Source organism: Acomys russatus, chromosome X (assembly GCF_903995435.1).
Source record: "Acomys russatus chromosome X, mAcoRus1.1, whole genome shotgun sequence".
Classification (NCBI taxonomy): domain Eukaryota; kingdom Metazoa; phylum Chordata; class Mammalia; order Rodentia; family Muridae; genus Acomys; species Acomys russatus.
In genome coordinates, this window is record NC_067169.1 from 109,183,364 (window position 1) to 109,195,419 (window position 12,056).

Here is a 12,056-nt window from a genome sequence, read left to right on the forward strand (position 1 = left end):
CCTTCATCACAAGAAATCATTGACTTCCTTGGTCAAATTTGTTCCTAGGCAGTTACTAGCTATTATGAATGAAATTGCTTTTTAAAATTTCTTCTCTTCAAACTCATTATTGATATATATAAAGTGGTATTGATTTTTGTATGTTGGTTTTTATCATGCAGCATTACTGATTACCATTATTTTTTGTGTTTAGCTAATCTTAAAATATGTATAATTTATCACATTATCAACCTGGCTAGGTGCTAAGGTACTATGAAGTATATAAAGAATTTTAAAGCATGTAGCACAAATAGTTGTATTAAAGCATGAAGCATATTTTACAATCTGATATAGTATACTTAATGAAAACAGTTCAACATAGCACGCCACTCTTATGTATAAGATACAAGGGAAAAGAAGTGTGTGTGTGTGTGTGTGTGTGTGTGTGTGTTGTGTGTGTGTGCCTACAAAAACTAGTACAGAAAGAATATATATAGTACATGCATAGAAAAATAAATTATCTGGTAGCTTTTTAAAAATCTCAACTTCTGGGCTAGAGAGATGGTTCAGAGGTTAAGAGTACTGCTGCTCTTCCAAAGGTCCTGAGTTCAATTCCCAGCAACCACATGGTGGCTTGTAACCATCTATAATGTGTTCTGATGCCCTCTTCTGGTGTGCAGGCATACATGCAAGCAAAACATTGTATATTAATAAATAAATACATCTTTTAAAAAACCAACTTTTAGAACATGTAAATATTTTAAATATTTTTTAAAATTCAATAAAAAATATGGAAAATCACATTTTAATTTCAATTTATGATGTATTTATTTGTATATTTATTTTGTGCATTCATTTGCTGGCAAGGAGCATGCCTTGAGGCCAGAAGATAGTCATTAGGGGTCATTTCCCTCCACTATGTGGTCCCAGGGATTGCACTCAGCCTGCCAAGCATGGCAGCAAGTGCTTTTACCCAGTAAGCTATCCTGCTGGCCCTTAAACTTAATTTTTAAGAAAGTTTTGTTTTATTTTATCCTAGCTCCAGTCACCCAAAGGACTTAGCAACAATGAGCCTTTCAACCCCAGTGTCAGTGGCCACAGCTAAAGCTTGTGTATTGGTTTCCTTCTTTGCTTCTTATCTTCCCTCCCCCTGACCTCTGTTTTCTTCCTCCCTTTCTTTCAATTAAATATCTTTACTTTTTTTTTTTTTTTGAGGCAGCCTGTCATGTTATATCCATGGCAGGCATCAAGCCTACTAATATAGGACTAAGAAGATAGTTTAGCAGGTAAAAAAGTTTGCTGCACAAACCATCCATTTGAGTTTGACCCCTGAAACCCATGGTGGGAAGAGAACTGATTCTCAAAAGGTGTTCTGTTTTCCATACACCCACTATTGTACATGTATACCTCTCTCTCTCTCTCTCTCTCTCTCTCTCTCTCTCTCTCTCTCTCTCTCTCTCACACACACACACACACACACACACACACACACACACTTAAATAAAAATTTAAAGAAAACCATTACTGTAGCTTAAAGCATCTTCAAAGTCCTGACAATTCTCCTGCCTCTGCCTTCTGAATGCTGAGATTATATACATGTTATACAATGCCTGGCCTCAAGTTTTACTTTCTAAATACCATTCTTATGAAAACAGAGCCAGTGCCTCTTAGGACTGAACACATTCTCTTCCCTTGTGGCCTGTCAAGGCAGCCCCGTTAAGGGGAAGTGATCAAAAAGCAGGCAACAGAGTCCATGCCAGAGACAGCTCCAGCTCCCCTTACTAGGGGACCCACGTGAAAACCAAGCTGCCCATTGGCTACATCTGTGTAGGGGGCGTAGGTCCAGTCAATACATGGTCCATAGTTAGTGCTTTAGTCTCAGCAAGACCCTTTGAGCCCCGGTTAGTACATTCTATTGGTCTTCTTTTGGAGCTCCTGTCCTCTCTAGGTCTTTCTATCCTTGCCCCACTCTTTCACATGACTCCCTGTGCTCCACCCAGAGTTTGGCTGTGAGTCTCAGCATCTGTATTGAACCACTGCTGGGTGGAGCCTCACAGAGGACAACTCTGCTAGGCTCCTATCTGCAAGCATAGCAGAATGTCGTTAATAGTGTTCAGCGATTGACTCTCTTCCATGGTGTGGCCAGGCATTAGTTGGACATTCCCTCAATCTTTGTTCTTTCTTTATTCCTGCACATCTTGTAGGCAGAGTAAATTTTGAGTCAAAGTTTTTGTGAGTGGGTTGGTGTTCCCCTCCCTCTACTAGGAGTCCTGTCTGGATAAAGGGTGTCCTCTTAAGTCTCCATATCCCTTGCTACTAAGAATCTTAGCTAGAGCAATCCCACATCCTCCCAGGAGCCTACCCAGTCATGGGTCTTCATCTTGTCTCAGAGATGCCCCTGCCCATGGGTTCTTTTCTCTCTGCAGGCCCTCTGTCCTCCCCAGCTATGCTCTCAAAACATCTGGTCCTGACCCTCATTTCCCACAGCACTTCCTCTCCTATCTTGTTCTCTCTCTTCAAGCACTTCCTCTGTCATTTCCCTTTCTCTGTGAGATTGAAGCATCCTCCCTTGGGCCTTGATACTTAGCTTCTTTGGGTCTGTGGATTGTAATATGGTTAAAAGAAATTGAATTTTATAGTCCTTGACAGCCCTCAACACTTAAAAATGGAGAAAGAATAATGAGGTATGGGGGCTGTGTGAGTAGGACTGAAAGGAGAGGAGGGAGGGGGCTGGGATCAGGCTGTTAAGTGATTAAATACATATATTTAATCCCAGCCCTCGGGATGTAGAGGCAAGCAGAGGCAAGAGTTCAAGCCTGGTCTACAAAGCAAGTCCAGGACACCCAGGACTACAACAGAAACCCTGTTTTGGAAAAAAAATAAGTAAAAAAACAATGAGCCAGGAGGAAGGGCTGCTTGCCCAATCTATCTATCTGAAACACACCCACAACCCAAGAATTTAAAAATCAGAATGTATGGATGAGGGAGTATACTACACTATCTTCAGATTTTCTGGAAAAAGAAAGACAACAAGAAGTTGAAAGCCAGAGACATAGGATTAATTTTGCAACTAAATGTACAAAGTGAAAACACTGCTGTACAGCTGCTTTAGGGCCCTGAACTCTGAGTTGATGGCCCTAGACACTTAGTGCGTTTGTTGCCAGTCCAGTTTTGTTCCATTTCTTCTACTGTGTGTCACTGGGCCCCGTGCCTCTGATTAGTCACCCTTCAAGTCCTTGTTCATATCATAGCTTCTGGAAGTGTCTTTTGAATATTTATGGTGAGAAGTAAATGCTACCTTGCTCACACTCATTTGTTGAGGAATTCGTCAAACATGAAGACTTGGAAATGCTATAGAAAGTGGTTTATAAGTTGTCTCTCTCGGTATGGGCTACAAGTTATAGAGAAACGTTATGAAGAACGAAGATACTTGTATCATGCTTCACTCCCCATGACCATTAGCTGGACTGTCTAGCCTCGATGACTATATTAATGCCCACAGAAAAAACTCTAGAAAGTTGAAACAGAAAAAACAAATAGAGATGTGAGCCTATAATGAATTTAGCCAGGGCTTGTACATTGTGAATGTTCAAAGTAAATTATTTGGAGTATCTCAAAGAGTGGTCTGTGTAAGACAAAGATATGTGCCTAGATTTCAGCAGGAAACAAATTGCCTTAAATGACTTAAAGTTTTAGAGGTCAGAGCATATTACAAAAAGTCGGATGCCATACATTCAAACAACTAAATGGGATCACCAACATGAAAGGGGAAAAGCAGTATGACTCTTATATCACCATGGGAAGAATGCCCTGGCAGATTAATATAAGTGCTTCTATTTCCTTGATAAGTCTATCGCTACAGTGACAAGGATGAGTCACCAGACTGCCATAGCCTGATGACATTATTTCTCAATTCAAATGGATGCAATCATCATCGTCAACAATAGCCATTTATTGAACTATTCTGTGTGCCCATTACTGCAAATACAAAGATGAATAAGGCCCTCGAGGGGCTTAGAATCCATTTGGAGAGTAAGAGATACAACACCGTAAGATAAATAATAATAAAAGGTACCACATAAAAACCAAAGAGGAGTACAGACAAGTACTAAAGTAGGTTAGAGGAGGCACAGAATACAGTGCGGTAATCGTGGCAGGCTTCTTCCAGGATGTGAACAGGAGCGATGAGTTACATTGGCATAAAAGCAAGGAAGTAAGTGGTTTGTGGCTACTATTCAGAGTAAGTGTTAGAACATGAACCAAATGGCATAGGGCTCTGTATGTGGAGCGATGTTAAAGAAGCCAATCTTTTCTAGGTGGGAATCATGTAGAGGTTGTAGGCTCATGGCAAGGTAACTAGGTGGCCTTGAAAAGCCCTGGCATTAGAGCAAAATCTTTTTTTTTTTATTAATTTATTCTTGTTACATCTCAATGTTTATCCCATCCCTTGTATCCTCCCATTCCCCCCCCCATTTTCCCATTATTCCCCTCCCCTATGACTGTTCCTGAGGGGGATTACCTCCCCTATATATTCTCATAGGGTATCAAGTCTCTTCTTGGCTACCAGCTGTCCTTCCTCTGAGTGCCACCAGGTCTCCCCCTCCAGGGGACATGGTCAAATGTGAGGCACCAGAGTACGTGAGAAAGTCATATCCCACTCTCCACTCAACTGTGAAGAATATTCTGACGATTGGCTAGATCTGGGAAGGGGTTTAAAGTTTACCTCCTGTATTGTCCTTGGCTGGTGCCTTAGTTTGAGCGGGACCCCTGGGCCCAAATCTGCCTATCATATTGTTCTACTTGTAGGTTTCTAGGACCCTCTGGATCCTTTTATTTTGCTATTCTCCCATGCTTCTCTTAGAGACCCAATAGGATGCCCTCCCCTCTGTCCCAGTTTCCTGGTAAGTGAAGGCTTTCGTGGGACATGCCCCTTGGGCTAGTATGCAGATATAAGTGAGTATTTGAAGACAGCCAATAGCTTACCAAAGCTTGCTAAAACTCACTTCTCCCTGTGTGCTCTCTAGTTCACGGTCTAACTGTTTGCACAACCTGCTTTCTGATTGACTTCCCCAAACATCTAATCTTTATTAGCTTGTTTCCATGTCATCAAGATAGACAGATGAATTCTTTTCCATCATCTATTTTCATTGTTCTCTCTCTCTCTCTCTCTCTCTCTCTCTCTCTCTCTCTCTCTCTCTCGTGTATCTGTGTTGATTTGTATTTTTTGTTTTATTTTTGTATTTATGGTTCCAAATATATTTTTATTAATATGCAAGTACACCTGTGTTACTTGGGTGTTTCTTTTACTTACTTATTCCTCACCTTGTCTTATTGTGTGTTAAATCCCCTTGCATGGTAAGCAGTGTTCTTTCCAAGGTTTCTAGAGGCCTTTTGCCATCAAATCAATGAATGCATTTTCAATATTCATTGACATTGACCCCTTTGTTATTAGAAACATAAAAGAATAAAACCAAAGACAATCTCAATAAAGGCCCTTGAAACCAGGCACAGTGATTTGTGCCTTGTCTCAGCTACTCAAGAGGCTAACGCAAGAGGATCATTGGAGCTCACTTGAGTTCAAAGCCAGCCTAGGTAGCATAGCAACTGCATCAAGAGATTGGAGGTGGGAGTGTTTAGAACATTTAAAAATCTGCTCAACATTAAAAATTCTCAGGAAACTAAGAATATAAAGGAGCTTCCTCCAGCTGATAACAAGCATCTATTATAAACATATTATTAACAATGTGTTTTCATTGAGAGACCAAGGATGAGGCAAGGTTGTATGTTTTCTTGACTGTCAGTCACCATTATATTGGAAGGGCTAGCCAGTGAAACCAGGCAAGGATGAGGAAGATTGCATACAGACTCAAAGAAATAAAACCATTTCCATGCTGGTGACAGAGCTGTGTACATAGACAATTTAAAATGATTTGCAAAAAAATAGATGTGATGGGTGAAGTTAACAAGTTCAGATTATACGGTGTCAATGAACAAATTTCACATATTAGTTATGAATCATTGAAAAATAAATTTTAAAGAAGACAGTTTCAATGACATTCAAAATTGTGACATATGTGTAAAAGACTTTATGCTGGATAGTACAAAACACTATCAGGTGAAGTTCAAGATAGATGACAAATGGACAGTAAGACTTGATTACCATTGAGTTGTCATTGGCACTTGAGCTCTTTGCAAGTAGGTTTATAGATTCAGCACATCCCATTGGATTCTTAGCATAGTATTTTTGAAGAATTGGCACTCCGATTATAAAAGGTGTGTGACATTCTGCAGATGCTAGAATAGTTGGAATAATCATAAAAATTAGAAAAATAAGGCAGGGACTCAAACTATCTAATTTCAAAAGCACTCTATATAGTTCTTGTCATCAAATGTGTGTGAGAGTGAAATAAAGACAGCTAGCTAAATAGGACAAAAATAAGCCCTGGTGAGATTCCTCAGTAGGTAAAGGTACTTACTGTATGAAGTTGGTGGTGACCCAAATTTGATCCATGGAATCCAGGAAAAGATAGAATGAGAGAACAACTCTACCAAGTTGCCTTCTGACTTCCTCTACAGAACAGTCGTGCTTATGCAAACACCTTTCTCTCTCTCTCTCTCTCTCTCTCTCTCTCTCTCTCTCTCTCTCTCTCTCTCTCTCTCTCTCTCTCTCACACACACACACACACACACACACACACGTGATGATGATGATGATGAAGATGAATTTTAAATTTAGAACTCTAGATTGACCCATAAATTGTCAGAGATTGTTAGACCAATCTCTGACAATGATGCCAAGACAATTAGTTCAGGCAAATATATTTTCAACATATGGTTCTAGAATGACTACTCATCCTTTAAAAACAAACAGGCAACAACAATGAAAAACACCATGGAACTCCATCTTTACCTGATGTTATACAGAAAATGTCAAGTCAAATGATTATCAACTAAAATATAAGAGTTGATACTATGAAACCTAAAAGAAAGCATTACCATAATATATGCAAAAGTTTCTTAGGACACAGGAAACATAAACTATAAAGAAAAAGAGCTAGTAAATTTGGCTTCACCTAAATCAAATTTAAACACATTTTTGTTAAAATACACAACTAGAAAATGAAATAAGTCACTAAGTGAAAGAAAATATTGCAGTACACATATATGGTAATGGCCTCATAATAAAATCTTATAATTTATTGATAAAATAAACAAACCAACTGAAAAAGAAGCAAAAGATTGAAATACACAGTTGATGAGAGAGGACAAAAAATAGACCTTAGGCACATGTAGAGATTTTCCTGACATTAGTCATCTGGGAACTACAAACTAAACTGGTAACCATGTACAACTAAGCTTCTAGTGAGAAAGCTAAAATAAAAATGCTAATAATGTCAAGTGTTGGTAGAGATGTGGGGGCAATCACGATACTCATGCACTGGCCAAGGTAGGAATCTAAAACTGTACAACAGCTTTAAAGAACAAATTAATGGATTCTAAAAAGCTAATTGCAAAGATATTTGCAGATACTTTAGTCACAATTTACATCTGGGCAAAACTTTGTAAAATACAGGATACCAGAGACAAAACAATGTAAAAAAAACTAGAAAGGTAAATTATCTTCCAGGAAATATGAATAACATGGCAAGTAGACTTAACAACTGAAAGCCTGTGACAGCAGGAAAACATCATCACATCCAGAGGGAAGAATAGCTCCAAACTAAAATTCAATGCCATTTACAAACATTTTAAGACACCAAGTGACAGTTATAATGGCTTATCCATGCATACAAGTTTCTTAGCATGTGTGCTTAATACTCATACAGTTTTACTGTACAAAACATGTCTTACTTAAATGATTTAAAATTTTCTACTTTTATGTATGTTGAAATTGTTTTTTGTTTTTAACTGAAAATACACTTTTGGCCAATTTTAAATAGCTTTATTTATTTATTTTTACTTGTATTTTATTTTATTTTTATTAATTTATTCTTGTTACATCTCAATGGTTATCCCATCCCTTGTATCCTCCCATTCTTCCCTCCCCCCATTTTTCCTCTTATTCCCCTCCCCTATGACTGTTCCTGAGGGGGATTACCTCCCCCTTTATATGCTCATATAGGGTATCAAGTCTCTTCTTGGCAACCTGCTGTCCTTCCTCTGAGTGCCACCAGGTCTCCCCCTCCAGGGGACATGGTCAAATGTGAGGCACCAGAGTATGTGAGAAAGTCATATCCCACTCTCCATTCAACTGTGGAGAATGTTCTGACCATTGGCTAGATCTTGGTAGGGGTTTAAAGTTTACCACCTGTATTGTCCTTGGCTGGTGCCTTAGTTTGGGCGGGACCCCTGGGCCCAAATCTCCCTATCATAATGTTCTACTTGTAGGTTCTAGGACCCTCTGGATCCTTCTACTTTGCTATTCTCCCATGCTTCTCTCATCTAGAGTCCCAAAAGGATGTCTTCCCCTCTGTCCTAGTTTCCTGGTAAGTGAAGGCTTTCGTGGGACATGCCCCTATCTTACACCCATCAAAATGGCTAAGATAAAAAATTCAAGCGACACCACATGCTGGTGAGGATGTGGGGAGAGAGGAACACTCCTTCATTGCTGGTGGGAATGCAAACTAGTACAGCTACTTTGGAAATCTATCTGGTGCTATCTCAGAAAAATGGGAATAGGGCTTCCTCAAGACCCAGCTATTCCACTCCTTGGAATATACCCAGAAGATGCTCCAGCACACAACAAGAAAATTTGCTCAACCATGTTCATAGCAGCCTTATTCATAACAGCCAGAATATGGAAACAGCCTAAGTGTCCCTCAGTAGAAGAGTGGATAAAGAAACTGTGTTACATATACACTATGGAATACTACTCAGCTACTAAAAACAAGGAATTCCCGAAATTTGTAGATAAATGGATTGAGCTAGAAATGATCATAATGAGTGAGTTAACCTAGAAGCAGAAAGACTCAAATGGTATATACTCACTTATATCTGCATAATAGTTTTATTTTTAAAATAGCATTTTCCACTTAGGATACCATGCTTATAAAGTTCAATGTTCTATTTCCTTTCCTTGTGCACATATTCTGTGTTCAAGTGTCGAGAATGCTCAGTCATTTAACTGCCACAACACTGGCTAAATTTGAGTCCTTTAAAGTTTCCTTATGGAACAAAGCTACATCTCTTCTGGGATCCATTTAATCTCTTCAATGCTAGGTCCCAAAGAAGCACTACCAGGATGAGGGATCCCACCATGGAAGCCTCCAAGCATTCTTCATGGCATGCCACTGGCTCTCAGGTACAGCTTAATGATGATGGGGTAATGATGGGGCTGCAGACTCTCTCCAGTTTTTCTGCTAGTGTTCAGCTCTTTCCTTCTCTGCAGTCTGGTCTTACACAGTCAACTGATAATTTCATCATACTTGTCTAGAATATTCTGTTTGTCCTCATTGCTGATCTTGCCTAGAATTTTCTCATCTTTAGCTGTTGCTTTCAGTTGAATGCACAGGGGCTCCCGTACATTCTTGGGTGATGCCTCATCTCTCTCCTTCTCATCTTCAGCTTTATACTTCGGAGCTTCGTAAACTATGAACTTAATATCTTCCTTGCTCAAGCATCACTTGTCATCCATCAATGATGGTGGTTTTGTTCTTCTTTTTGGTCCTCTTTTAGATAGCAGAAAAACTGAACATGCCACTGGCATCAACTGCAAAAGTGACGTCAATCTGAGGAATGCCATGGGACACTGGAGCTATGAGTTCAAACTTTCCAAGCAGGTTTTTAACTTTAGTCATGGCCTTTTCCTCTTTATATACCTGAAAAAGCACATGCAGCTTGTTGTCAGAGTAGGTGACAATTTGTCTGCTTGGTATGAATGATAGCATTGTGCTTGATGACATCCAAGAGCAGCAAATCCTTAACATTCTCCGACTTGTTTGCAGACAGAATGGACCCCTGGTCAGCTGGATCACAAGCAACAGCTTCATAGTGCTTAATTTTGGCAGTCAGTTCTTTTCTACTAAAGAAATCTTGGAGATGCTTCTGAGTCTTGGCATTCCTGGTAGAAACACCCACCAGGATAATATCATGGATCCATGACTTGCCTAGTTTGAGATCTCAAAGCACCTTTTCAAGGGTTCAGAGTGTTACAGAACAGGACTGTAGGCTTTGAATTTTTTCAAACCTATTTTATTTTGGATTCTTTAATGCTTATTTGTCCATTCCAAATTACCTGCCCTAGGTAGGAAAGAGACAACATTAACCGGAACAGGAGAAGTAGACATTTTTAGACTCAGTTCATTGGAGTGATTATTTTCTTCATAGTCAGGATTTCAGCAGACCCATAAAACAACAAAGGAGTAATTGAGTAAAGGTGTCTGAAACCACAGCAGCCAGAATCCAGAGCAGCAGCCAGAGCCCTGGAACCTTGAAGTTGTCTCTGGAGCATTTCTTTCTAGAAGCTTCTCGGAGCAGAGAAAAGAACAGCCAAGCAATAGGAAGTCATGCCAAAACCAAAATCCCCAAACCTCTTGTTTTGGGGCATATGGAGTCAGTAATAGAATGTTTATCAGTTGGCAAAGGCCAAGCCCCTACAGGAGGTGGTTCCTCTTTTAGTGGACAAACATCACCTGTTTTCTTACAAGTCTGTTTCACATCGCATACTTGGGATCAAAACGAAAACATGTTTGCATCCACTACACAGGTCAGCATTCAGTTCTTCAAATTGAGCATAGGTAACAAAGGTATAGAAGTCGATTTGGTCATAAGGGAGAATCAGTCTCAACACTGCCTAGGTGCTGGAGGAGAGGGTATATTTAGCTCATTTATAAGCAATATGAATAGTGGACATCTCTCTTGTTTTCAATGATGTCCCTCTTGTGCTTGCATTTAAACTCAGCAACAAAATGGTTGACCACTCAGTTGTCAGTCTTTTCTAGCCAGTGAGTATCTCCAGTTGTAGAGTGAACCTAAAAAATTTCATCCTCAATAGTGAGGATTGACACATCAAAAGTATCACCCCTTCTAATAAAAAATTAGCACACTCCTTTCATCTCCAACCATAACCATAGCAGCAGCAGGTTCATTGATAATTTTAAGTACATTGAAGCCAGCAATCATTCCAGCATTCTTTATTGCTTACTGCTGACAGTCATTGATAACAGTCTTCCCAGGATAGTCTTCTCCAATTTCCTTCATCTTTTTCAGAACCATAGAGGATACCTCTTCTAGGACTTTTATTTCTCCTTTTTATTCTACTTGGGACTTGGGTTTGCTTTCATTATTCATCACCATGAAGAGCCAGTGCTTGATATCACACTGAACAACGACATTGTCAAGCCTACGCCTAACTGAATGGCATGAAAAACTGTCCTGATTCTTCACAACATCCTAAATTATTTATTCTTAGTCTGTAAAAGCAACTTATCTTGGGGTGGTTCAGTTACCTTGGTCAATGGCAATTATCTACACCTTTCCATGCTGGAAGATATCCACACAGTAGGAGGTGGTACCAAAAGCAATGCTAGCTGCTGGTCCCTTAGACATGGTTACATGTAGGCCAGGCTGTGCTGGTGACAAGGCTACACAAATCCCTTAAAGGTGCCACCACATTCAATGAGCTGAAATTAAATTCTTTTTGCTTACAGTATATTCTCATTATGGTTTTTCCTTCTCCAGCTTCTCCCAGCTCGTCCCCACTTCCCCACCCACCCAAATCTACATTCTCTCTCTCTCTCTCATTAGGATGCAAACAGGGATTTAAATAATAATAACAATAAAATAAGAACAAACAAATCAGAATAGGACAAAACAAACAAACAGAAAAAAAAGAGCCAAAGAGAAAGAAAACATACAGATGCTATTAAAAAAAAAAAAAAAAAAAAAAAAAAACAACATATATGCCATGTGGTGGGCCCAGGCAAGGGGTTCGAAAAATGAGGTCCTCAATGCATTCTGAGGAGGATGATTGTGTTCCAGAGCTACACAGAAATTTTTACCCTTGAGAGTGACCTGATTGGGAGGAAACACGTAGCACAATGTATTAGAAATGCCCAAGCCAAGATCATCCAAGATGG

The 12,056-nt window shown here is 39.5% G+C and overlaps 1 pseudogene; it reads right to left on the bottom strand.

Annotated features, from left to right (window-relative positions):
- Nucleotides 1–9,382: 9,382 nt before the first annotated feature.
- LOC127185467 (heat shock cognate 71 kDa protein-like) lies at nt 9,383–11,526 on the bottom strand (annotated as a pseudogene).
- Between the last annotated feature and the right edge of the window lie 530 nt (nt 11,527–12,056).